Genomic DNA, 24,443 nt, shown 5'->3' on the forward strand with positions numbered 1-24,443 from the left:
GCTCTTCCGGCCTCAAGAATATCGCGACAACAGAGAGAGGCAAGCGTCCGACTGTGCCTGCGACAGCGCCCTCATGTGTGTGGAGGCTGTGCAGAATGCCGCGGCCGTTAGTTGAGAGGCTGAGCTCCGGAAGTGCCGGCGCTGGTAATCTGAGGTGCGGGCTCCTGGTAATGATGGTTCCCGAGGCTCTGAAGTCCGGAAGTAGGTTTCCTTGGAAGCGGACGCCCACTCAGCGTCGTTCAAAGCTAAACTCACCGTGTCACTTTCAAGCCTGTTTCTTCTTAAACCCCAAGCCTGTGGGATTCGGGATTAGACAGCAGGTCCTACGTTCTTATGCTAGTTTCAGTAATAATATTTAGCCTTGTGGCTTGTCTGTACTTCCTTGTATTTGAGATGGAGGCGATAGTGTGATCTACCTCGTAGGATTAAGATTAAATAAGTGTAACATTGAAGATACTGGTTATGTTTTGCTTGTTGTTGAAAGCTGCTGGTTGGTTAGTGGAATACGTTCGCCTTGTGAGCATCCATCAAGCTGTACACTAACTAGTGTACTTTTCTGTAAATTTCTAATACATTGATAAAAAGGTGTTTTGGGGGCGATGGGTTATTTTTGGGGGGGAGGGGAGTTGTTTGTTTCTGTTTCAGTGGAGTGACTTCTCATTGTTTTCCTGAGGGACTATGGTTGCACTGTTTCCAGATACTTTGATTTTTCGGGAAAAGTTTATTTCAGTTGCAGGGAAATTCCTCCTGGCTAGATGTGGTCTACTAGCTTCAAATGTGTAATGAGTCCCTGAAAAACTGGCCCATGTAGACTTGGTACTCAGCCAGTGGTATGCTGAGTTCCCCTCTGGCAAAAATCTCTGCTACCAAGCGAGAAACCTGGCTGGAGTCACATCACTCCCACAAGCCTTCAAGTCCTTTAATCCCTTTCAGCCCTTCTGAAAGCCTACATCCTTTACCTCCTGTGACCCTTACTTTCTAAAACAGTCTTCCTAAATCTCCAATCCTAGCCGGCTTAGTTCACAACAGTATGAATATACCTAACACTACTGAACTGTACATTTAAATATGGTTAAAATGATAACTTTTACATTGTGTTTTTATCACAGTTATTTTTTTTAAAGTCCTTGTGGGTGTGTTAAGTCGATTCAGTCGTGTCCGACTCTTTAGGACCCTGTAGATTGTAGCCCACTAGGCTCCTCTGTCCATGGGATTCTTCAGGCAAGAATAATGAAATGGGTTGCTATGCCCTCCTCCAGGGGCTTTTCCCCACCCAGGGATCAAACCCACATCTCTTAAGTCTCCTGCATTGGCAAGTGGGTTCTTTATTGTTAGGGCCAGAAATGTCCTTAGCTGAACCTACAAAACCTCTTTTATCTTGACTTACCTCTGTTTTCATTCTCACACCTTAGTCTTTAGTGGATATCCCAGGTCTGGACATTTAGAACTTTTTAAATTTCCTTGTAGTAAGGTGTCTCTTGCCTCCATTCCTTTTCCCTCATCAAATACCTGTGCATTTTCAAGGCATGTGAACGTTCTCAGTCACTTAGTCGTGTCCAGCTCTTTGTGACTCCATGCACTGTAGCCTGCCAGGATGCTCTCTCTATGGCAAGAATGCTGCAGTGGGTTGCCATTTCCTTCCCCAGGGGATCTTTCCAACCCAGGGACCCGCTTCTCCTTCGTGGCAGGTAGATTCTTTACCCCTGAGCCACCAGGGAAGCCTCATTTTCGAGCAGCTCAGGTTCATTTCTTCTTTCACTAAGAGATTAATTCCCCAGACAACAAGTCTTCCCTCACATCTGTTCCCAGAAGAACTAACACTACTTAACTTGTTAGTAACTACTGGTAAACGTGTCCCTTTCTTACTGTAAGCAGGAGGGCATGCAGTGCAGTCGTTTTCTTATTTGTGGCCATTTTTTAGCACATAGTGGGCCCTCATAATATTTGTTGGATGAATAAATAATAATAGACAACATTGGTGATGGTCCCAGTCTTTTGAACTTTGAGGATCGATCTAGATTTTCAAAATAATTTGGGGAATCAACATAACAACAATTTAAAATTTTCACCAATCTATGAAACAAAACCAAAAACAACTGCCTTTTTCTATCAGCCTCATTTCACTTGAAAATTATATTTTGACCCTCCAAATAAAAAGAAAACCCTCTAAAAATTCATAAAGAACCCATATTCTAAATTAGCTTTATGAAAAACTCTACAGACCTTATTTTTCTTGTCTCATCACAGATTCAAGACTTCTAGTGATCAGTGGAAATCAGTGATTCCTTCCAAATATGGTACTGAGTCCAATAAACCATTAATTCTATATTTGACAGTTGCCTTGACTAAGTTTACTTCATAGGTGGCACTTTGCTGGTTTAAAAATTTCCCAATGGAAAATTTTATCAACCCCCAAGTCAGAATAAAAATTGAACTTGCTTTCTTCCTAGACTGATTCCTCTTTCTGCCCAAGAGTGCAAGAGTCACAGGGGAGTCATTAATGAAGTCAGTTGCGTCTAGTTTATTCTGGAGACACCAGCACCTGAGGGATTTGTCAGAGGTACAAATTTCAGTCCTCAACTTTGCCTTGTAATGAAAGCTTTTTAAAAATTGTATTTCTCTAACACTGTTGTCTTTTATGGTGCAATCATCAGTTTTAAATAAAATATATCCATTAAAAGATAGCATGAGAGGTGTCAATCAGTTTATTAGGTCTCAACTGTATAGGAATTTCAAAATTCATATGGAATAAAATGGAACAAAAGCTGTCACTATAGCAGACCTAGTAAAGTCTCAACTAGTATGGATATAAGAATTGGGCCATAAAGAAGGCTGAGCACTGAAGAATTGATATTTTTGAATTCTGGTGCTGGAGAAGACTCTTGAGAGTCCTTTGGACTGCAAGGAGTTCAAATCAGTCAATCCTAAAGGAAATAAATCCTGAATTTTCATTGTAAGGACTGGTGCTGAAGCTCCAATACTTTGGCCCCCAGAAGCAAAGAGCCGACTCATTGGAAAAGAGACCCTGGTGCTGGGAAAGATTGAGGGCAGGAGGAGAAGAAGGCAACAGAAGACGAGATGGTTGGATGGCATCACTGACTCAATAGATATGAGTTTGAGCAAACTGGGAGATAGTGAAGGACAGAAGACTGTTGGGCTGGAGTCCACGAGTTTGCAAAGAGTTGAACACGACTTAGCGGCTGAACCGCAACAGTAAGGTATCACTGCTGCTTTTCTCTCTTCCCGTCTGTGACTAATCTGTTAAATCCATCGGTGATTTTGATTAAAGTTTGATTGCTATGTTCTTTATTTCTGAAATAAAAAGTGCTTTTTTCAGTTTATGTCATTTATTTTAAAGATTTATTTATTTATTTTATTTTTCGGCTGTGGTGGGTCTTTGTTGCTGCCCCCGGACTTTCTCTGGTTGTGGTTAGTGGGGTCTCTTCTTCCTTAGGGTGCGCAGGCTTCTCTTTAGGTGGCTTCTCTTGTTGCAGAGCACAGGCCCTAGGCACGGGCTCGGTAGTTGTGGTACACAGGATAAGTTGCTCTGCGGCATGTGGGATCTTCCCATGCCAGAGATCACACTGGTGTCCCTTGCATTGCAAGGCAGATTCTTAACCTCTGGAGCACCAGGGAAGCCCTATGTCACTTCTTTAAACTATTTTTTATTGGGGTTACATTGCTTTATAACATTGTGCTTCATGTGTTTAATTTATATAACTTTGTTGTTCCTTATTCTTTCGGACATCTTGAATGTCAGGTTTAAACCCAGTGAACGTAATTGTGATTGGCATCGGAAGGGTGGTGGGAGTCTTGTAAGACTGAGCCGTTAGCCTCTCCAGTTGTTCAGGTCAGTCTCTCAGTCGTGTCCAACTCTTTGCGACCCCATGAATCGCAGCACGCCAGGCCTCCCTGTCCATCACCAACTCCCGGAGTTCACTCAGACTCATGTCCATCGAGTCAGTGATGCCATCCAGCCATCTCATCCTCTGTCGTCCCCTTCTCCTCCTGCCCCCAATCCCTCCCAGGATCAGAGTCTTTTCCAGTGAGTCAACTCTTCGCATGAGGTGGCCAAAGTACTGGAGTTTTAGCTTCAGCATCATTCCTTCCAAGGAAATCCCAGGGCTGATCTCCTTCAGAATGGACTGGTTGGATCTCCTTGCAGTCCAAGGGACTCTCAAGAGTCTTCTCCAACACCACAGTTCAAAAGCATCAATTCTTCGGCGCTCAGCCTTCTTCACAGTCCAACTCTCACATCCATACATGACCACAGGAAAAACCATAGCCTTGACTAGATGGACCTTTGTTGGCAAAGTAAGGTCTCTGCTTTTCAATATGCTATCTAGGTTGGTCATAACTTTTCCTTCCAAGGAGTAAGCATCTTTTAATTTCATGGCTACAGTCACCATCTGCAGTGATTTTGGAGCCCCCAAAAATAAAGTCTGACACTGTTTCCACTATTTCCCCATCTATTTACCATGAAGTGATGGGACCGGATGCCATGATCTTCGTTTTCTGAATGTTGAGCTTTAAGCCAACTTTTTCACTCTCCTCTTTCACTTTCATCAAGAGGCTTTTTAGTTCCTCTTCACTTTCTGCCGTAAGGGTGGTGTCATCTGCATATCTGAGATTATTGATATTTCTCCCAGCAATCTTGATTCCAGTTTGTGTTTCTTCCAGTCCAGCATTTCTCATGATGTACTCTGCATAGAAGTTAAATAAGCAGGGTGACAATATACAGCCTTGACATACTCCTTTTCCTATTTGGAACCAGTCTGTTGTTCCATGTCCAGTTCTAACTGATGCTTCCTGACCTGCATATAGGTTTCTCAAGAGGCAGGTCAGGTGGTCTGGTATTCCCATCTCTAAGAATTTTCCACAGTTTATTGTGGTCCACACAGTCAAAGGCTTTGGCATAGTCAATAAAGCAGAAATAGATGTTTTTCTGGAACTCTCTTGCTTTTTTGATGATCCAGCGGATGTTGGCAGTTTGGTCTCTGGTTCCCCTGCCTTTTCTAAAACCAGCTTGAACATCAGGAAGTTCACGGTTCATGTATTGCTGAAGCCTGGCTTGGAGAATTTTGAGCATTACTTTCCAATTGTGAATCAAGTTAAATTTAGGATAACCAGCTGGTGGCCAAGAGTTTTTTGTTGGTGTGGGAACATCTCCCCCGACCATCTCCAGAATTGTTGTAACATCATTTTCTCCCAGTCTGTAAACACCCCTATCTCATTTCCTTTTCTTTTCAGCTACAGCTCATGGTTGTTTCATGTGAACAACATACTTTTTCACCAAAACTCTGTACTTCCTCGAAGCCTTAGCCTTCTCTGACCCTGCCCAGAAAACCCTAAACCTACTTCAGTGTGCAATTTACCCTTCATGGTAGTATTTGCCCCCATTTTTCCAACCTGCCTTTATCTATGACCATGCGTTGTCCCCTCTCACACTAACTCTGGGCTTGATAGTGTGACTTGCTTTCATCAAGGGACATTAGCAAGTTGGGCAGTGACTTAAAAGATGCTTGCACACATGGGCTCACTCTCTCTGCTCTTCAGAACACTGAGCTCACTTCCTGAAGAAGCCTGATCTAGCCTGCTGGAGAGGAGCCATGATTTGAAGGGGAAATAACAAGGCCCAGCTGAGGTCTCTCCAGAACAACCTGGCTACCAACCATTAGGTATTTTTTAAAAAGGCCATCCTAGACCATGTAGTCCAAGTGAGCTCGCCCAGAACAGAAGACCCACCCAGCTGACTCGTAGAATCGTGAGAAATAATAAATGTTTGTTGTTTTAAGTGTTGGAAGAGTTTGGGTTGCAACAGAAAGTACTGTGCATTTTTCCGTACCCTTACAATGACCCTACCCTCATGGTGTGGTTAGAGAAAACTGCACATTTCAGACTAGAACTATGAGAAATCAATGATCTCAGTTGAGTCTTGGGCCCCCGACAACCCTTTTCCCTGTCAACAACCCTTCCCCTTCCTCTCAATGTGTGACTATTACAGTCGCTCACAATGCTGTTCCTGTCCCCAACTCAGCCTATCCCCTGTCATATTGAGAAAATGACCTCATTGCCTGCTTCAGATAAGGTGGGGCTTGCAGGCCCAGTAAGGACCTGATGTTTTCCTGTGTTTTGGGTGAGAAACCATCGGAGGCCTGTGAGTAGCAGAGTGACACTGGCTGCTGTGTGGAGAGCGCTGTGTGGCAAGCAGGAGTAGAAACAAGGAGCTGTTCGAGGAGACGACAGGAGCTCTGCGCAGGGAGACAGAGGAGGCAGTGCGCGGGGTGGAGAGCTGTGGTGGCAGGACTCTGTTCAAGGGGACTGAAACGCAGGCGGCATCCTCTGGACTTAAGTGAGTGCAGTTGTCCTGGGTAGAAGGATGAAGTGAAAATTCTGGTTATGCTTTGAAGATGAGAGCCTAAAGAATATGGTGATTAATTGATGTGGGAAGAAAAAGAGGAAATCAGCGATAATCACATTTCACTGTAATTATTATTATTTTTTTTAATTGGTGCTTTCTAACCACTCCAGAATTCTTGCCTGGAGAATTCCATGAAGTGAGAAGCCTGGCAAGCCATGTTGTCGCAAAGAGTCGGACATGGCTGAGCAACTAACACTTTCACTACCTCATTCCCTCCTGGGAAGAAGGCAGAGACTCCTAAATATCTCTCTTTGTATATTAGTCTTGAATGAATGGATGAATGACTCAATCGATGAATCCTGATTAATATTTTTACTTTATATCAGACTACGCATTTTCTTTTGAAACTTAGCTTTTCTCTTTCTTTTCCTATTTACAAAGTGAAAATGGAGTAACGCGTTCTCGTTGTAGAGGTGTTCCAAATGGAATTGTGAAAATGCACTCTATTTTCTCCCAAAGCACAGTGATCAGAACAGTACAGGTCAACAAACTATGATCAGTTGGCAAAGAGAATGAAATCAATCCTGTGGCTGAACACCCTGTTCAGGTGAGGGTGTTTTTCCATGGTAGAGCGTTGTCTCTTGAGGAAGTAGTGTGCTAATTTGCATTCTGGCTTAAGCTCCTTATCTTGTTGCCAACTGGCACCTTTCATTGCCCTGTGACAGAAGACCAGCTGAATCCCCGAGTGCTGCAGAATATTTTATTGGTCATGTCAAACACATTAAGGCCTGGAAAATTTCTTAAGGTAACCAGATGCTCTTCAGAGTTACATAGAGGAGACAAACAAGAAAACAGGGAAAGGAGTCACTCCTTGTTTTCTTATTTGAAAACAAGAAAAGACAGTTTTAACAAGTTTAAAGGCCTCAGGGTATAACTGGAAGAACATGGATTTTGAAGCCAGACCTGGTTTCAAACCATTGCTTTGTCACGTGGTACGGGACTTTGTATTAGAGTCTGTTTTCTCACTGATTAAGTGGGAACAATACCTGTATCCTGTGGTTACTGAAAAGTTTAAATGACACAGTATACATTGGAAGCCTAGCACAGGCACATAGTAGACACTCAGTACCTGTTAACTCTCCTTTTGTCTCTCTCTCCAAAATGAATGTCAGAGTTACTGTCTTTTTCTCAGCTGCGCACTCACTGAGCCCCTCCCTGTCCTTAACCTTATTAAAGGTCAAGTGTTGCTCTCCTCGGAGCGCACTCAGCCATGTGGTTTCTTGGGAACAGATGGGAAGAAGGAGCTTGTCCAGGGAGGGAAGCAAGAGAATTAGGAAGGAAAGCTGACATGAAGTCTGCACACAGTGATGCAGCGTCATTACAGAGCTGCAGCCGTACAATCAAATTGGATTCCTTATTACCATTGCTGTCACAAAAACAGCACACGTCCTTGGCACACTCACTTTTTTCTGATACCCGTGCAGCCATTATTGCTGGTTTTAAGTGGGGATTGAAGCCACTTCCCTTACACTGTAAGAGTATAACTTGTTGCTGTTGTTCAGTCACTTAGTCGTGTCTGACTCTGCAACCCCATGGACTGCAGCACATCAGGCTTCCCTGTCCTTCACCATCTCCTAGATCTCTAGTCTTTCCCATTCTATTGTTTTCCTCTATTTCTTTGCATTGATCACTGAGGAAGGCTTTCTTATCTCTCCTTGCTACTCTTTGGAACTCTGCATTCAAATGGGTATATTTTTCCCTTTCTCCCTTGTCTTTAGCTTCTCTTCTTTTCTCAGCTATTTGTAAGGCCTCCTCAGACGGACATTTTACCTTTTTGCATTTCTTTTTCTTGGGGATGGTTTTGATCATTGCCTCCTGTACAGTTATGAATCTCTGTCCATAGTTCATCAGGCACTCTATCAGATCTAATCCCTTGAATCTATTTCTCACTTCCACTGTATAATCATAAGGGATTTGATTTAGGTCATACCTGAATGGCCTAATGGTGTTCTCTGCTTTCTTCAGTTTAAGTCTGAATTTTGCAATAAGAAGTTCATGATCTGAGCCACAGTCAGCTCCAGGTCTTGTTTTTGCTGACTGTATAGAGCTTCTCTAGCTTCGACTGAAAAGAATATAATCATCTGATTTCAGTGTTGACCATGTCCATGGTGATGATGTCCATGTGTAGAGTCTTCTCTTGTGTTGTTGGAAGAGGGTGTTTGCTATGACCATGCGTTCTCTTGGCAAAACTCTTGCCAAGAGAGTTAGCCTTTACCCTGCTTCATTCTGTACTCCAAGGCCAAATTTGCCTCTTACTCCAGGTATCTCTTGACTTCCTACTTTTGCATTCTAGTCCCCTATGATGAAAAGGACATCTCTTTTTGGTGTTAGTTCTAGAAGGTCTTATAGGTCTTATTGGAACCATTCAACTTCAGTTACTTCAGCATTACTGGTTGGGGCATAGACTTGGATTACTCTGATATTGAATGGTTTGCCTTGGAAACAAATGAAGATCATTCTGTCGTTTTTGAGATTGCACCCAAGTACTGCATTTCAGACTCTTTTGTTGACTCTGAGGGCTACTCCATTTTCTTCTAAGGGATGCTTGCCCACAGTAGTAGATATAACAGTATATCTACTATAGGCAGTGGAACTTTTCTTCTGGATAACATTTCACAGAGTGACAATCTAAGGTAGAATCTAGTGTTGTCACAACTTGGCCTCATGTATATCTGAGTTCAGTCTCACTTTATCACTTAAAAGTTTGACTTCAGAGAAGTTTTTAATCTTTCTGAGCTTGTCTTCACCTTACTCTGTTAGTCGGAAGGTGAGTTCAAAACTGCCAAGTCGCACAACTCCAGGGAGTGCCACTCACATAGGTTGTACAAGGTGTTAAGCGAAAACTTGACTCAGAAACTATAATGAGACTTCGCTGATAGGCATAAGCAATGTAGAAGTTATTTGTTGCTCATGCGGCAGTCCCATTGTATACAGTCCAGGGCCGATGCACAGGCTCAGTGGTTTTAGTGTTAGTCACTCAGCCACATCTGATTCTTTGTGACTCCGAGGACTGTAGCCCACCAAGCTCCTCTGTCCGTAGAAGTGTCCCAGCAAGAATACCGCAGTGGGTAGCCATTCCCTTCTTAATCTTATTATTCTGCCATCCATAATGTGTGCTTTCATCCACGTGGCCCAAGGTGAAAGTTAACATGTAGTTCAGCAGGGAGAGGAAAAAGCAAACAGGAAGGCATATTTCTTTCCTTGCAGAATACCATCTACAAGTCCTTTTTTATTTTTTGGCCACGCTGTGCCGCTTGCAGGATCTTAGTTCCATGCAGACCCTCAGCAGTGAGAGCGCAGCGTCCTAACCACTGGGTCACCTGGGAATTTCCCCCATCTGCAAGTTCTGTGTATCTGCTCTGCATATCACTGTGATGTGCTTACCTGTAAGAGAGGCTGGGAAATGGAGGCCTTATCTGTATAGTCATGTGCCTACCAAAAATCCTGTTATTTTTCAAAGAAGAGAAGGATGGATATTTAGGAACAATTAGTCTCTGTCTGCCTTACTTGAATTTATTTTTGAAAATTAAATGCATGGAAAGTAACTGACACAAAGTAGATTTTCAAAAAACATTCTTTTTTCCCATTTCCCTCATTCTTTCACCCTGAAAGGGAAATTATTTCCAACAGCATTTATTAGCAATACATTTACAAACATAAATAAGAATACTATTTTTTTTTGCTTAACTGACTAATTAACTAATAACTCTATTTAAATATGCAGCACTATAATGAATGCATGAAAGGTGTTGAAGAAATAAAACGCTTGGGAACAGGGAGCACCAGAAAGAGCCTTGAAAGGGCTGATTTTGATCAGAAACTTGGTTCATAAGAACTGAGTAAGATAATGAAAGTGGTGGTAAGCAAATTTAGGTGAGCAGTTCAGGGTCCCAACACAGGGTCCGAATGACTGAGAGTCATTTTGAACTGTCACTTAGGGGATAAACCAGTGGTAGAGGGAAAAGAGGCTCTGGAAGAAATTTAGTCTGGGCTTAGGTGGAAATATTTTGTTAGTGTTTTTGGGTGTTTGTTTTAAATTTATTTTATTGAGGTGTATTGATTTGCAATGTTGTGTTGATTTCTGCTGTACACAAAGTGGTTGAGTTATACATATGTCTATGTATTCTTTTTCCATATTATTTTCCATTATGGTTTATTGATAAACAGTATATATAGTAGGACCTTGTTGTTTATCCAATTCTGCATGTAATAGTTAGCATTTACTAATCCTGTGCTCTCAGTCCATCACCCCCACGCCCCTCCCCCTTGGCAACCACAACTTTGTGCCCTGTCTGTGAGTCTCTTTCTGTGTCATACGTAGGTTCGTTTGTGTCATCCTTTAGTCCCCACATATAAGTGATACCACATGGTATTTGTCTTTCTCTTTCTGCCTTACTTTGCTTAGTATGATAATCTCTAGGTCCATCTCTATTTCTGCAGTTGGCATTATTTCATTCTTTTCATGATGCATACTCTGTTATATGTATGTACCACATCTTCTTTATCCATTATGCTGTCAACGGGCATCTAGGTTGTTTCTGTGTCTTGGCTATTGTGAATAGCGCTGCTTTGGACAAGGGTTGCATGTATCTTTCTGAATTAGAGTTTTGTCCTGGTATATGCCCAGGAGTGGGATTGCTGGATCACATGGTAATTATATTTTAATTTTTTGAGGAATCTCCATACTGTTCTGCATAGTGGCTGCATCAACTTATATTCCTACCGACAGTGCAGGAGGGTTCTCTTTTCCACACCTACTCCAGCATTTGTTATTTGTTGATTTTTTAATGATGGCCATTCTGACAAGTATGAGGTGATTAGGTGGAAATATTTTCAGCCAGCAGGAGAGAATAGGTCTGTTTCTAACCTCTAAAGAGTCAGAAATAGAGAAAGGTGCTTTTGACAAGAGTAAACAAAGAATGATTTTAAAGGAAATACATTCACTCACAGACTCATGTATTGATTCATTTATTAGTGATATTCAAAATTTATTCATTTTGAATGATGATTCATTCAAAAACAGGGCTCTGCCCTCAAGAGTCTTATGGTCTAGCATGCTAAGGAGATTGAGCAATGTGGTCTGATAAACTTACACATGGCCTCATCTGTACATGGATTCTACTCAGTGACACCTTCAAATAGTGTAGTGAACAATGTATGTACCGCCATAAAGTCTGTGTATAGTCAATGCAAATTATGAAGACTGCAGAAACATTATGCCTCTTGTTCAAACTTTTAATCAGAGCAAATATCCACATACACACTTCTTACCCTCAACTCCTGTATTGCAAATACATGGATATTCATTTAACTAGGATCTCTACGATGATGTTCATCGTAACAAGATTTTTACTTGTAAATCAGATATTTATTCATTCACTAGTATTGTTGAGATACATAGCATGACCTTTATCCTTTCCATATGACCTTTATTTTGAGAGCTTCTCAAGTACTGTGATAAGTGTACTTTGCAATTAACCGACTTGGCTTCAGTCCCAGCTTTCCCACCAAAAGTCACTTAATCCTTCTGAGATTTAGGTCCCTGCAAAATGGAGATAATAATGCCTGCCTAGTCTACCTTACAGAATTATTGCTGTGCTCTCAGTAAAATTAAAAATGCAGAGAAATAGTGAGTTTTTTTAATTGCTATAATTTCAGACCTTGAGCATATATCAGCATCCAGAATGATATTTAAACTGCCACCTAATTTTTCTGGGCAACTTGAGAGATGAGTTCAGACTGAATTTCTCTTTTTCTCTGCTAACCTACCACACAACTTGATGTTTTCTATTCCTATTCCTGTTTCTGCATTTGTCCCTCTCAATAATTGCTAAAATGAGAATTGGTTTAAGTAATTTAAACTGCTGGTAGTTACACTGAAAATACAGAGAAAACAGGTAGAAGCTTTTGTTATTTTGTTGCAGTGAGAAAGAAAATCAGGAGCAGTCCTTATCTCACTTAGTCTCTTACAGCTTTCATGACCACAGTGTAAGACAGGATTATTAATGAGGAAAAAAAGGCTACATGCTTTAGTGAGTTCCCCCAAATCACACAGCTATAAATGTAGAGCTGGGATTCAAAACCAAGTTTGATAACAGAGATTAACTTTTTCCCTCTAACAAATTCCCATGTGATGCTGGGAATTACGTATCCTGATCTTGCTCTGCATTTTAAGAACCACTGGGCCAGACTACTGTATTCATCATCTAGTATCAATAATACTGTATTGAACATTGGGTTAAAAAACCAGCATATACTAGCTGGGAACAACTAAGATTACCCCACTTGAAACATATACAGTCCATTTTGTGTGTTTTTGCACTAAAAAAATAGAGGAACAAAAAACACATGAGACATATAGGAAACAAAAATGACAAATGTAAATGCAGTCCAGTAACCTGACATGTGAGTGGATGAACCGATCCAATCAAAACGCACACACTGTCAAACTGGACTTTTAAAAGGGATTCAACTATATATTGTCTACAGAAGAAGCTATTATAAAACTAGACACTTTATATTCAAAAATACAAATAAATAGAAAGTAAAGGAAAAGAAAAGGATATGTAATGCAAACATCAAAAGAAACTAAAATGACTAATGTGACAAAATAGACAAAGTCTATTAAAATGTTATTGGAGATGAAGAGGGATATTTCATAATGATAAAAGGGTCAGTCTATCAGGAAGCCATGACAGTTATAAACATACATGCATCCAGCAACAGATCATCAAAAATACATAAAGCAAAAACTGACAAATGAAGGGAAAAGTAGTTCTACGATAATAATTGGAGACTTCTCCATTTTCAAAAATGAACAATTAGATAGAAGACCAATAAAGAAATTGATGACTTGAACAATGCTATAAGCCAGTTAGGCCTAATAGATACAGAGAGAGCACTCCACCCAACAGCAGCAGAATTCAGTCCTCTCAAATACACATGGAAGATTCTCCAGGATAGACCATATGTTGAGCCATAAGGTAAACTTCAATACATTTAAGAGGATAGAAATAATACAAAATATGTTCTCAAACAAAGTGTCGAGAAAAATCAGTCTAAGAAAAGAAATGGAAATTTTTATTTGAGCATGATTTGAGGATCATAACCTAGAAAAGAGTATCTCAGAAAGCTCTGAGGACTGTTCTGCCCATCAGAAGTCAATACACAGTTATAGAGGAATTGTTCTGAGACAGAGGGCTATACATCAAAAGATGTATTACTGACATTTTACATAATCCAGATCTGAGTGTGGCCCCATATCAAGAAAGAATGTTATCTTTAAGGAGTTGTCTTAAGAGAATGTTGCTCTTAGTGTTTGAGTGGGAATTTCTGCCAGTGGGGAAGGGTTGGTTGATTCAAATACAGATACACAATGTACAGTAGGGGGAAAGAGGAGAAAAAAGGAAAAGAAAATTTTATTTAAATTTTTTTTGTCTTGCCATAAAATGTGAATTTTGTTTCACAAAAGAATGAAATTAGAAATAAGTAACAAAAAGAATCTGGGGAAATTCATAAGTAAATTAAAAAACAGACTCCTAAGTACCCAAAGGGTCAAAGAAGAAAGCCAAAGTGAAATTAGAAAATACTTTGAGATGAATGAAAATGAAGCAGCATACCAAAACTTATGGGATATAGCTAAAGCAGCACTTAGAATGTAATTTATAGCCTAAAATGCCTGAATTAAAAGAAAGTTCTTTAATCTATAACTTAACCTTCTATCTTAAAACACTGGAAAAGCAGGAGCAAATTAAATCTTAGGCAAACAAGGAAGAAAATAATGAAGCTTAGAGAGGAAATTAATGAAGTAGAGAATAGAAAAACAATAGAAAAAATAAATGGAAACAAAAGGTTGTTCTTTGACTAGATCAACAAAACTGGCAAATCTTTAGCTAGACTGGCCAAGAAAAAAATTTTTAAAGACTCAAATTACTAGAATCAGAAATGAAATAGGGGATATTCTTGCTGGACTTACAGAAATAAAAAGGATTATAAATGAATACTATGAACAATTATATACCAATAAATAAATTAGATAACAGGAGAAATGCAGAGATTATTATAAAGACACTACCAAAACTAACTCAAGAAGAAATAGGTAATCTTAAGAGACATATAATAAGCATATTGAATTGGTAATAAAAAGTACCTGAAACTGCAATTCAGACTGAGACTTGAACCCACAATCTTTTAATTGAGATCACACACTTGTTCTCAGGACTTAATGAAGCTCAGTTTCTTGATGTCTTATCTCAGAATTCAACGAGAGACAAAGTGGATTTATTTAGAGAGAAACACACCCACAGAATATGGGCCATCTCAGAAGGCGAGAGGCCCTGTCTTGGTGTGGTTAATTTTTATGGGCTGAGTAATTTCATGGGCTAATGAGTGGGAGACTGATTCTACCTCAGGGGCCACCACCCACTTTTTGACGTTTTATGGTTAGCTTCAGAACTGTCGTGGCACTGGTGGCTGTGTCATTTAGATGCTAATGTAAATGAGTATAATGCAATGAGTGTATAATGAGGCTCAAGTTTCACTAGAAGTGGAATCTTCTGTCATCTTGGACCTAGATGGTTCTGACCAGTTTTTGTCATATCCTATGATGGCACCCCACTCCAGTACTCTTGCTGGAAAATCCCACGGATGGAGGAGCCTGGTGGGCTGCAGTCCATGGGGTCACAAAGAGTCAGACACGACTGAGCGACTTCCCTTTCACTTTTCACTTTCACGCATTGGAGAAGGAAATGTCAATCCACTCCAGTGTTCTTGCCTGGAGAATCCCAGGGACGGGGGAGCCTGGTGGGCTGCCGTCTATGGGGGTCACACAAAGTTGGACACGACTGAAGCGACTTAGCAGCAGCAGCATGACTATGTCATTCTTTTAAAGGTTGTGCCCTGCCCCCTTTCCCTCTGTTTATACCCACAAAGAAAAGCCATACCCCAGGTGGCTTCACTGATGAATTCTACCAAACATTTAAAGAAGAATTAGTACCAGTTCATCACAAACACTTGCAAAACATAGAAGTTGAGGGAGCACTTGCAGGCTCACTCTATAGGGCTCATTCGATACTATCGTGTCCAGTATTACCATGATTTAAAAGACTTGACAGAGCTATTCTAAAACTAAACAAGCTATTACAAAGAGAAAACTAAAACCCAGTATCTCTTATGAATGAAATCCTCAACAAAATACTAGAATTGAATCCAATAACATATAAAAAGAATTATATACCATGACCAAATGGGATATATTTCAGGAATGTGAGATTGGCTTAATTCTCAAAATCAATAAATGTAATATACCATATCAATAAAATTAAAAGGAAAAATCAAAACAAAAAAAACAACCTATGCACTGGGAGAAAAAACTCGCAGTGTTCATAGTAGCACTACTTAAAATAGCCAAGAGATGGAAGCAACCTAAGTGTCCATTAACAGATGAGTCGATAAAGAACGTGGTGCATATATACAACGGCATGTCACTGAGCCATAGAAAAGAATGAAATACCACTTACAGCAACATGGATGGACCTAGAGATTACTGTACTAAGCCAATAAGACAGAGAATGACAAACACGATATCACATACCTGCGGAATAAAAAATAGTACAAATGAACTTATTTACAAAATAGAAGCAGACTCACAGGCGTAGAAAACAAACATGGTTACCAAAGGGAAAGAGGTTGTTGTTCAGTCGCTCAGTCGTGTCCAACTCTGAGACCCCATGGACTGCAGCATACCGGGCTTCCCTGTCCTTCACCATCTCCTGGAGTTGGTGACGGCATCCAACCCTCTCATCCTCTGTCGTCCCCTTCTCCTCCTGCCCTTAATCTTTCCCAGCATCAGGGTCTTCTCTGATGAATCGGCTCTTCGCATCAGGTGGCCAAAGTATTGGAGCCTCAGCTTCATCATCAGTCCTTCCAATGAATATTCACGATTGAGTTTCTTGAAGGAGGGGAAAGGGATAAATTGGGAGTAGGGGGTTAGCATGTACACTACAATATATACAATATATAATATATAAGCATTTACTGTATAGCACAAGGAAGTACAATATATTCAATATCTTGTAGAAAAAACTATAATAGAAAATCATTTTTAAAAGAATGTAGATATCTACATATATGTTTATAACTGAATCACTTTGCTGTACACCTGAAACTAACATTGTAAATCAACTTTGTGTGCATGCATGCTAAGTAACGTCAGTCTTGTCTGACTCTTTGCAATCCCATGGACCATAGCCTACGAGACTTGTCTGTCCATGGGATTTTCCAGGCAAGAATCCTGGAGTGGATCATCTATACTTGTTTTTTAAAAAAGCAAAAACCACATGATCATCTCAGTAGAAGCAGAAAGAGCATTAACAAAATCCAACATTCTTTCATGATAGAAACACTTAGCAAACTAGTAAATAAAAAGGAACTTCTTCAACCTATTAAAAAGCACCTATGAAAAGCCTACAGCCAACAATACACTTAATGGTGAAAGACTATGATTTTCCTCTAAGATCAGAAATAAAACAAGGATATCCACTCTTGCTACTTCTAGTCAACATTAATCTAGAGGTTCTAACAGAGGAATTAAGCAAGAAAAAGAAAGGAATTCAGATTGGAAAGGAAGAAGTAAAACCATATGCACAGATGACATGATCTTGTATGCAAAGAATTAAATAAAAAAAGAAAAGCACCCCCCAAAAAAACCCAAAAATATAGACTATAAACTAGTACAATAAAATTGCAGGATGAAGGATTGATATACAAAATTCAAATGTATTTTTATACATTAACAATGAATTGTCAGAAAATGAAATTAAGGTACAATTCTATTTATAATAACATCAAAAAGAATAAAATACTTAGGGGTAAATTAAATTGAAATAAACCCATGTGTTTATGGTCAGCCTATTTTTAAAATGAGTACCAAGACCATTCAATGGAAAAAGAATAGTCTTTTCAGCAAATGATGCTGGGACAACTGAATAGCCATATGTGAAAGAATGAAGTTGGATCCTTATCTCACACTGTGTACGAAAATTAACTCAAAATGGATCAAAGACCTAAATTTAATAGCTAAATTTATTAAGCATTAGAAAAAATAGAGGTAAATCTTCTTGACTTCAAGTTTGACAATTGATTCTTAGATGCAACACTAAAAGCACGAGCAAAAAAGAAAAATAGATAAGTTGGACCTCATCAAAATTAAATTTTTTTCTGCTTCAAATGAAACTGTAAATAAAGTGAAAAGATGATCCACAAGACGAGAGAAAACATTTACAAATCACATATTTGCTAAGAGTATTGTATCTGGAATATATAGAAAACTCTATCAACTCAATAATGAAAGACTGATAACCCAATTAAAAATGGGCAAAGGATCTGTGAAGACAGTTCTCCAAAGAAGACATACAAACGACCAACAAGAACATGCAAAACTAAATGACGTCAATAGTCATTAGAGATGACTAATAGTCATTAGACTAGTATATCCATATGGTATATATGGATATAATAGTATATCCATATCCATTTTACCATATGGATATACCATAATCTAAGGTATATCCATATGGTAAAAAAAAAAAAAGAATGGTGCATGCTACAACATAGAGGAATTTTGTAAATATTATGCTGAGTGAAAGAATCCAGACACAAAATGCCAAATATTTTATGATTCATTTATTGAAATAACCAGAGTTGGCAAAGTCCTAAAAACATAAAACAGATTACGGATTCCCTAAGATTGGGAATGGGGGGAGGGAGAAACAAGAAATAATTGTTTAATGGGTACAGAATTTCTCTTCGGGATGATGACGATATTCAGGAACTAGATAGTGGTGATGGTTGCACAAACTGTGAATACACTAAATGTAACTAATGGTAAATTATTTTTTTGTATATAGTTCACCACAAGGATAATGATAAAAACAAAGCACTTTTCCTACCATTGTTTAAGAAATAAAACTTTTTAAATATAAAAAAGCAAACTGACTCCAACAACAAAAATAAACATTTTATTGTTTAAAAAACATTGTGAATTATTAGTTGATTTAAGAAAGAAATGGAAAATTGTATTCGAGCCAGTTTGAGGACTATCGCCCGTGAACAACCTCTCAGAAAGCTCTGAGAAATGTGCTACTCATTAGACGTCCAAACCCAGTGATGCAGGTTATTTTGGACAGAAGGCTGTACATTTAATGATGTATTATTGGCAGTTTACACAATCCAGCTCTGCAGGTACAAAGTGGTCGGTCATTGTGACCCCTTACAAGATCAAGAAGGGATGAATGCTCTTATTTGAGGAGTCACATTGTTGATGCCAGGAGAATGTTGCTCTTTATGATTGAGCAGGTATTTCGCTCCTGGGAGGCCGTGGTTGATGCATGATGCAGACACAATGCACAGTAGAGGGGAGGGAGGAGGCCAAAGGGCAAAGACAGTGTATTATGCTTAAATTTTTCCTGTCGCGCATAAAATAAAACATGAATTTAATTTCACAAAACAAAAGCAAGTTAGGCTCTTTTCCTTCATATAGTTATACTCAATACCAAAATAATATGGCTCCAAGTTTCTTTGGTAGGTTGTGGGGACCTAAGGTCATTTATTGAGCAATGAAGTGACACAATCAGAACTCTAGGAAATCCATCTGGCATACAAATTTGGTAGGCTGGAGGGGGAGTGGAGGCACAGGCCTCTTGCAGTGGTCTCAGCCCCTAGGCGCACTAAACTGGGCATTTTTCTTTCTATTCCTAGAAAGAAACATATGAAATCCTGTGTTTACCCTTTTGTTTTCTTTTACACCCACTGCACTTACAATTAGACTTCTATTATAGCAGGAGAGAGCAGACCAGAATATAGATAGTGGTATCCTTCTAGATGGGGCTTCCCAGGGGGCTCAGTGGTAAAGAACCCACCTGCCAATGCCTGAGACACAGGAGACGTGGGTTCGATCCCATCAGGAAGATCCCGTGGAGGTAGGCAGGCAACCCACTCCAGTATTCTTGCCTGAAGAATCCCATGGACGGAGGAGCCTGGCGGGCTGTAGTCCACGGGGTCGCAAAGAGTCGGACACAACTGAAGCAACTGAACACTACCACGATCCTTCTAGATAACAGGCAAATTGAAAGCTTCCCAAAGGAAACATCAGACCAGGAAGTATCAGGCAACCTAAGATTTCTTTTGTTAAACAGGAAGTTTACAGTGTTTGCTTTCTTAGTCTATAGCCAACCAGCCTAAGATAAGCAGCAGCTGCCATGTACTGATGATTAGCTAAAGGAATCATACATGTCATCTAGTTAGCTCATGTAATCCTTTTTGACAAACGTGAGTATTATTTAGTCCCATCTTATGGATGAATAAACTGGGATTCAGAGAGAACAAGAAACTGGTCCTTTAAGGTACAGTGAGTTGGACTTCACAAGACTGTATTCTCAGGAAGGAAAAAAAAAAGGTAAATTTGGGAAGCATGATGTGTTTGCTGCTCTAATGATGTGTCTATCCCACCTGAGTTTATCACAGTATTCTTTCAGAAGGGCCAGAGTAAATGTGCCTGCTTTCTGGAAATTTTAATGTATTTATTTTAATCAGTCCTTCGAGAACTCGCAAAAGACTTCTTTATGTACATCTCTTCCAAGGATGTTAAGCTTTTGTGTTATTGACTCAGAAGGATAAAGTCACAGGGCAAGGTCATCCTGCTGACATTAGGGGTGCGGGTCCCCGCTGAGGAGCGGGTCTTTACTGCGCTCAGTGTCAGAGAAGAGGTGAGAAATAGGAAACCAGAGCCTAGAGGGCCAGGAGGGGGAACTTCAGGTATTTGGCTGGGAGTTACTCTGTTTCTTGAGAATTCATTTCAGGGTCCTTCTGGAAGGGAAAAAGAGGATATCCTCTGCAACTGGGAGGCAGCCAGGCCTAGCCACCAAAGCTGTAGATGAATGGGTCTTATCTTAACAAAAGATCTTCCAGGCTCATTTCATTCTTGTTCACTTTCCTCTTGTCATCCCTCAGCCTCTGGTAAAATCTTATTTAAATTAACTAGGCCACATGAAGTTAAGAGAAGAGCTTTGTCTTCCTTAGGCCAGAGGCTAAGAGGGAGAATGAAACTGGGGACTCAGTCACCCTGCCGGCCACTTCTCACCATTGCCCACCGTGATCTCCTTCCCACCATTGTCTGTTATGGAGGAGCAGAGGTGTGATTTGTGTTAAGGGACTCAGGGGTTCCTTATCCACTGACCTTAGAACAATGCTTGTCAAACTGCCAGTCAGATCCTTTAGTAGGTCATGGAATCAATTTAGTGAGTGTCAATCAGCACTTGCTTTTAAATGAAATGGGGTAGGACTAGCATGGACTTAGAAAGTTTAACTATTGTTTTATGAGTTTTTGTTTCAGTTTTAGAAAATATAAAGTGATGTGTGGGTGTTGGGTCACCGTATCAAATGTATTTCTTACTGTGCATTATGATCAGAAAAGTTTGAATACCACTGCTGTAAGTATCTAGTGAAATCAATTAGAGTTACCAAGGGAAAAATGAGGCTTTATATATTCTTAATTCAGTTTTATTGGCGTGTAGTTGATTAGTTTTGCTGTACAGCAGAGTGAATCAGTTACATATGTACACATACTCGCTCTATTTTAGATTATTTTCCCATACAGCTCACTAGAGAGTACTGAATAGAGTTCCTTGTGCCATACAGTAAGTTCTTATTAGTCATCTATTTTATAAATAGTAGAGTATATATGTCAATATATATATATATATATGTCAATCCCAATTTATGCCTTCCCACATCTCCCCCTTGGTAACTATAAGTTTGTATTCTACATATGTGACTATTTCTGTTTTATAAATAAGTTCTCATTTGTACCATCATCTTATATTCCACATATAAGCAATATAATGTATCATTTGTCTTTCTCTGTCTAATGTCACTCAGTGTGACAATCTTTGGGTCCATCCATATCACTGCAAATGACATTATTTTGTTCTTTTTTATGGCTGAGTAATATTCCATTGTACATATATGTAGCACATCTTTATCCCTTCCTCTGTTGATGGACAAGGTCCATATATTTCATTGTATTTTTTTTTCACTTTAGAATTTCAAAGATTCTCCCGTTTAACACATGTAAAAAGTAACCTCCCCAAATAAAAACTCTTTTGGGTGCTTCCAGGCATTTTTGCTCTAATTAATAGTTCAAGCTCTGTCAGCACCTTTGTCTGACCTGTCAGGAATGGAGACACAAATCTGCTAGTGAGTTTAGGTGCCTGGAAATAGTGATCTTTGGCAGGACCTGAACTTGTTTACTTCTTTTAAGAATGAAAGGTATAGGCCCTCCCCTGTTGTGTCCGTGGCACAGTTAACCCAGGCCTGCTGATGGACAGGCACACTGTAACCCATAACCTGCAATTGCTACTCGTCACCCCTCAACCTGTAGTCTTCATTGTGATGCTAGATAAATGTCATCGCATAATTGAACTGTCTGTCTTTCTGGAATCAAGACAGGTCACACAGTCTCCTCTCACAACCCCCACTCCCTTGAGTTCAACAGTAAGTACTTATCCCATTAATTCTAAACCTTAATCATACTGACTTAACCTGTGATTAAACTGGTTCACATGTGCATGGCATAGGTAGTGTGAATTTATTTCTCTCCCAGACATTTTCATCACTTTATAAGTTTGATTTACAAGCTAAGTATTCAGATACCTGTTTCCTTCTAGGTCATCACAGAAGGACAGTAGTACCTCAGTTCTGGTTCATGGCATGGGAGAAGGAAAAAAGCTCTTTACCGAAACAGATGAGCAAAAAGATTATGCAGTATCTCCTTTGTGATATCAGTCGATAATTATGACATTATAACTTACAGACAATTTAAGGGGAAACTGAGGAAGTCTCAACAAAAGCAAAATCTTAGTATAAATAGTTGACTCTGATGTTTAATACACCTCAGATGACCAGTCTAAACTAATTATTATAATTCTATTTTCTTTTCACAGTTGGTTCCAAATTAGGAATGTGACCACTTGTGCCAGGGTTCTTAGAAGCACTTCCTCATCCCTAAGAGTGGTCTTCTTTCTCTGGATACTGGCGTGTTTGGATTGTGATGCCAAGGTTTTTTGCTATCATCTGTCTCTTGCCCAAGGAGGAAGCTGTTCTCTGAAGGATGAGAGAGTAAAGATTGGAGGAGCCTTGGATCCTTCATGACCTTGTTGTGCAACAGCATCTATCAACCTTGCCCTCCCTATGAACTTCCTTGTTATATGATATAATAAATTTCCCAATTGTTTCAGTATTAGTCACAGTGTGAATGGGTTTTATTATTAGCAGCTAAAACATTCTGTTCACCAAGTGCCACTTGGTAACACTGATTTTCCACAAATGCTGGTAAAATGCTCACTTCAACTCATCCCACATTCTCCAGCATAGTTAGAGAATGCTCTGGAGAATATACATGGGTCCAGATTTTTTAGAAACTCTCCAGGTACGCAGACCTCAGTCTTGTCAGGGTTAGTCTATGTCAAAAACTTCTATTCTCTTCCTTTCAGCCAAGTACTCCATTGACCTTCATTGCAGACTCAAGCCAGGTTTGAGAATGTAATTCTTTCTTAACTGAAAGCATATAAGAGTTACCAGGAGTCAAGATGCCATGAGCTATTTGTCCCTGTATCTATTATTGAGGTGCCCAAAAAGTTTGTTTGGGTTTTTCTGTAAACTGTAACAAACTCGAATGAACTTTTTGACCAACCCAATATTTAAAGTCTGCTTAAGTTCCAGACTCTTTTTGACTAGTCTGCTGATTGGGTTTCCGACTTCATGCTGTCTTTCTTGCCTGTGTTATTGGCTCGTGTTGAAGAGACTGCTTCCATCTTTCCCTTCACCCAATCCTGTTATTTAAATCTCACCTGACCACCTGAACTCCTTATTCATTCCTTCTGTGTCTTGCAGCATCTTCATGTTTCTTTAAAGAACAATAAAATGTATTTACAAGAAGGAAATAAATAGCCCAAAGTACATTGGAGAAGTCTTTGGGCAAGAGTGACTACAATAGTGTTTCATAGTTTCTTACACCCACTATTTTTTTCTTGCCTTAAGGAGAATTTATAAGCTGTTACCTTTGAATGCTCTATATTAACTGGTGTAAAAGTTTCACATGTATATTGAGTATAGTTTTTTATTACCAAAGATTCCAAAGAAAGAGGAGAAATTAACCAGAAAGGTTTATTTCAAAAGCAGCTTTTGTTAATTATTGTAAAATATTGTTAGCGATAGTTCAGCATATAAAGTTAGTAACTTCTTTAATATAGTCATTTGTCATTTATAAACACCAACCCATTAACCTGAGTAATCAACTCTGTTTCTGCTTCAATTCCACTTAGTAGGTTTAGGGTTAACCACAGATTTTTCTCTGGCTTGTGCGTGTGTGTAAGGACAGGGAGGCCTGGCATGCTGCAATTCATGGGGTAGCAAAGAGTTGGACGCGACTGAGTGACTGAACTGAACTGTGTGTGTAAAATAACTTATTGCAATCTTCTTTATGTGCATTTACACATATGAAAAAGAAGTTAAATATATTAGAGTCTTTATTCTCATATATTAGCTATGTGATGTTTAATTTCCTACCCATCAAAATATCTTTTAATTAATTATCAATTAGCTTCTCTTGTTCTTCTTATAATACACTCTTGAATTACTTTTCTACCTGCTATATAATTCTATGAAACTTTTATTATGTGTTAGGAAAACATTATGCTGGATCCAGATCTCCAAAGGCCTTTTAAAAATGTAATTTATCATTGCTTTTTATTAAAAAAATTTTGTACTTCAAAGGACACTATCAAGAAAGTAAAAAGACAACCCCAAAATGGGAGGAAATATTTGTAAATCATATATCTGATAAAGAATTTGTATCCAGGATATATAAAGAGCTCTAACATTTAACAATAAAAAGACAAACCAACTAAAAATGGACAAAGGATTCATATTGACATTTCTCTAAAGAAGATATACAAATGACACATTA

The 24,443-nt window shown here is 39.3% G+C and overlaps 1 long non-coding RNA gene across 1 annotated transcript; it reads left to right on the forward strand.

The window, feature by feature from the left end:
• Positions 1-9: 9 nt before the first annotated feature.
• Positions 10-22,718, forward strand: LOC100336104 (uncharacterized). Its single transcript, XR_238015.5, has 2 exons — positions 10-201; positions 22,420-22,718. It is a non-coding gene; the product is annotated as an uncharacterized lncRNA (long non-coding RNA).
• Positions 22,719-24,443: the final 1,725 nt, after the last annotated feature.

Source organism: Bos taurus, chromosome 17 (genome assembly GCF_002263795.3).
Source record: "Bos taurus isolate L1 Dominette 01449 registration number 42190680 breed Hereford chromosome 17, ARS-UCD2.0, whole genome shotgun sequence".
Lineage (NCBI taxonomy): Eukaryota > Metazoa > Chordata > Mammalia > Artiodactyla > Bovidae > Bos > Bos taurus.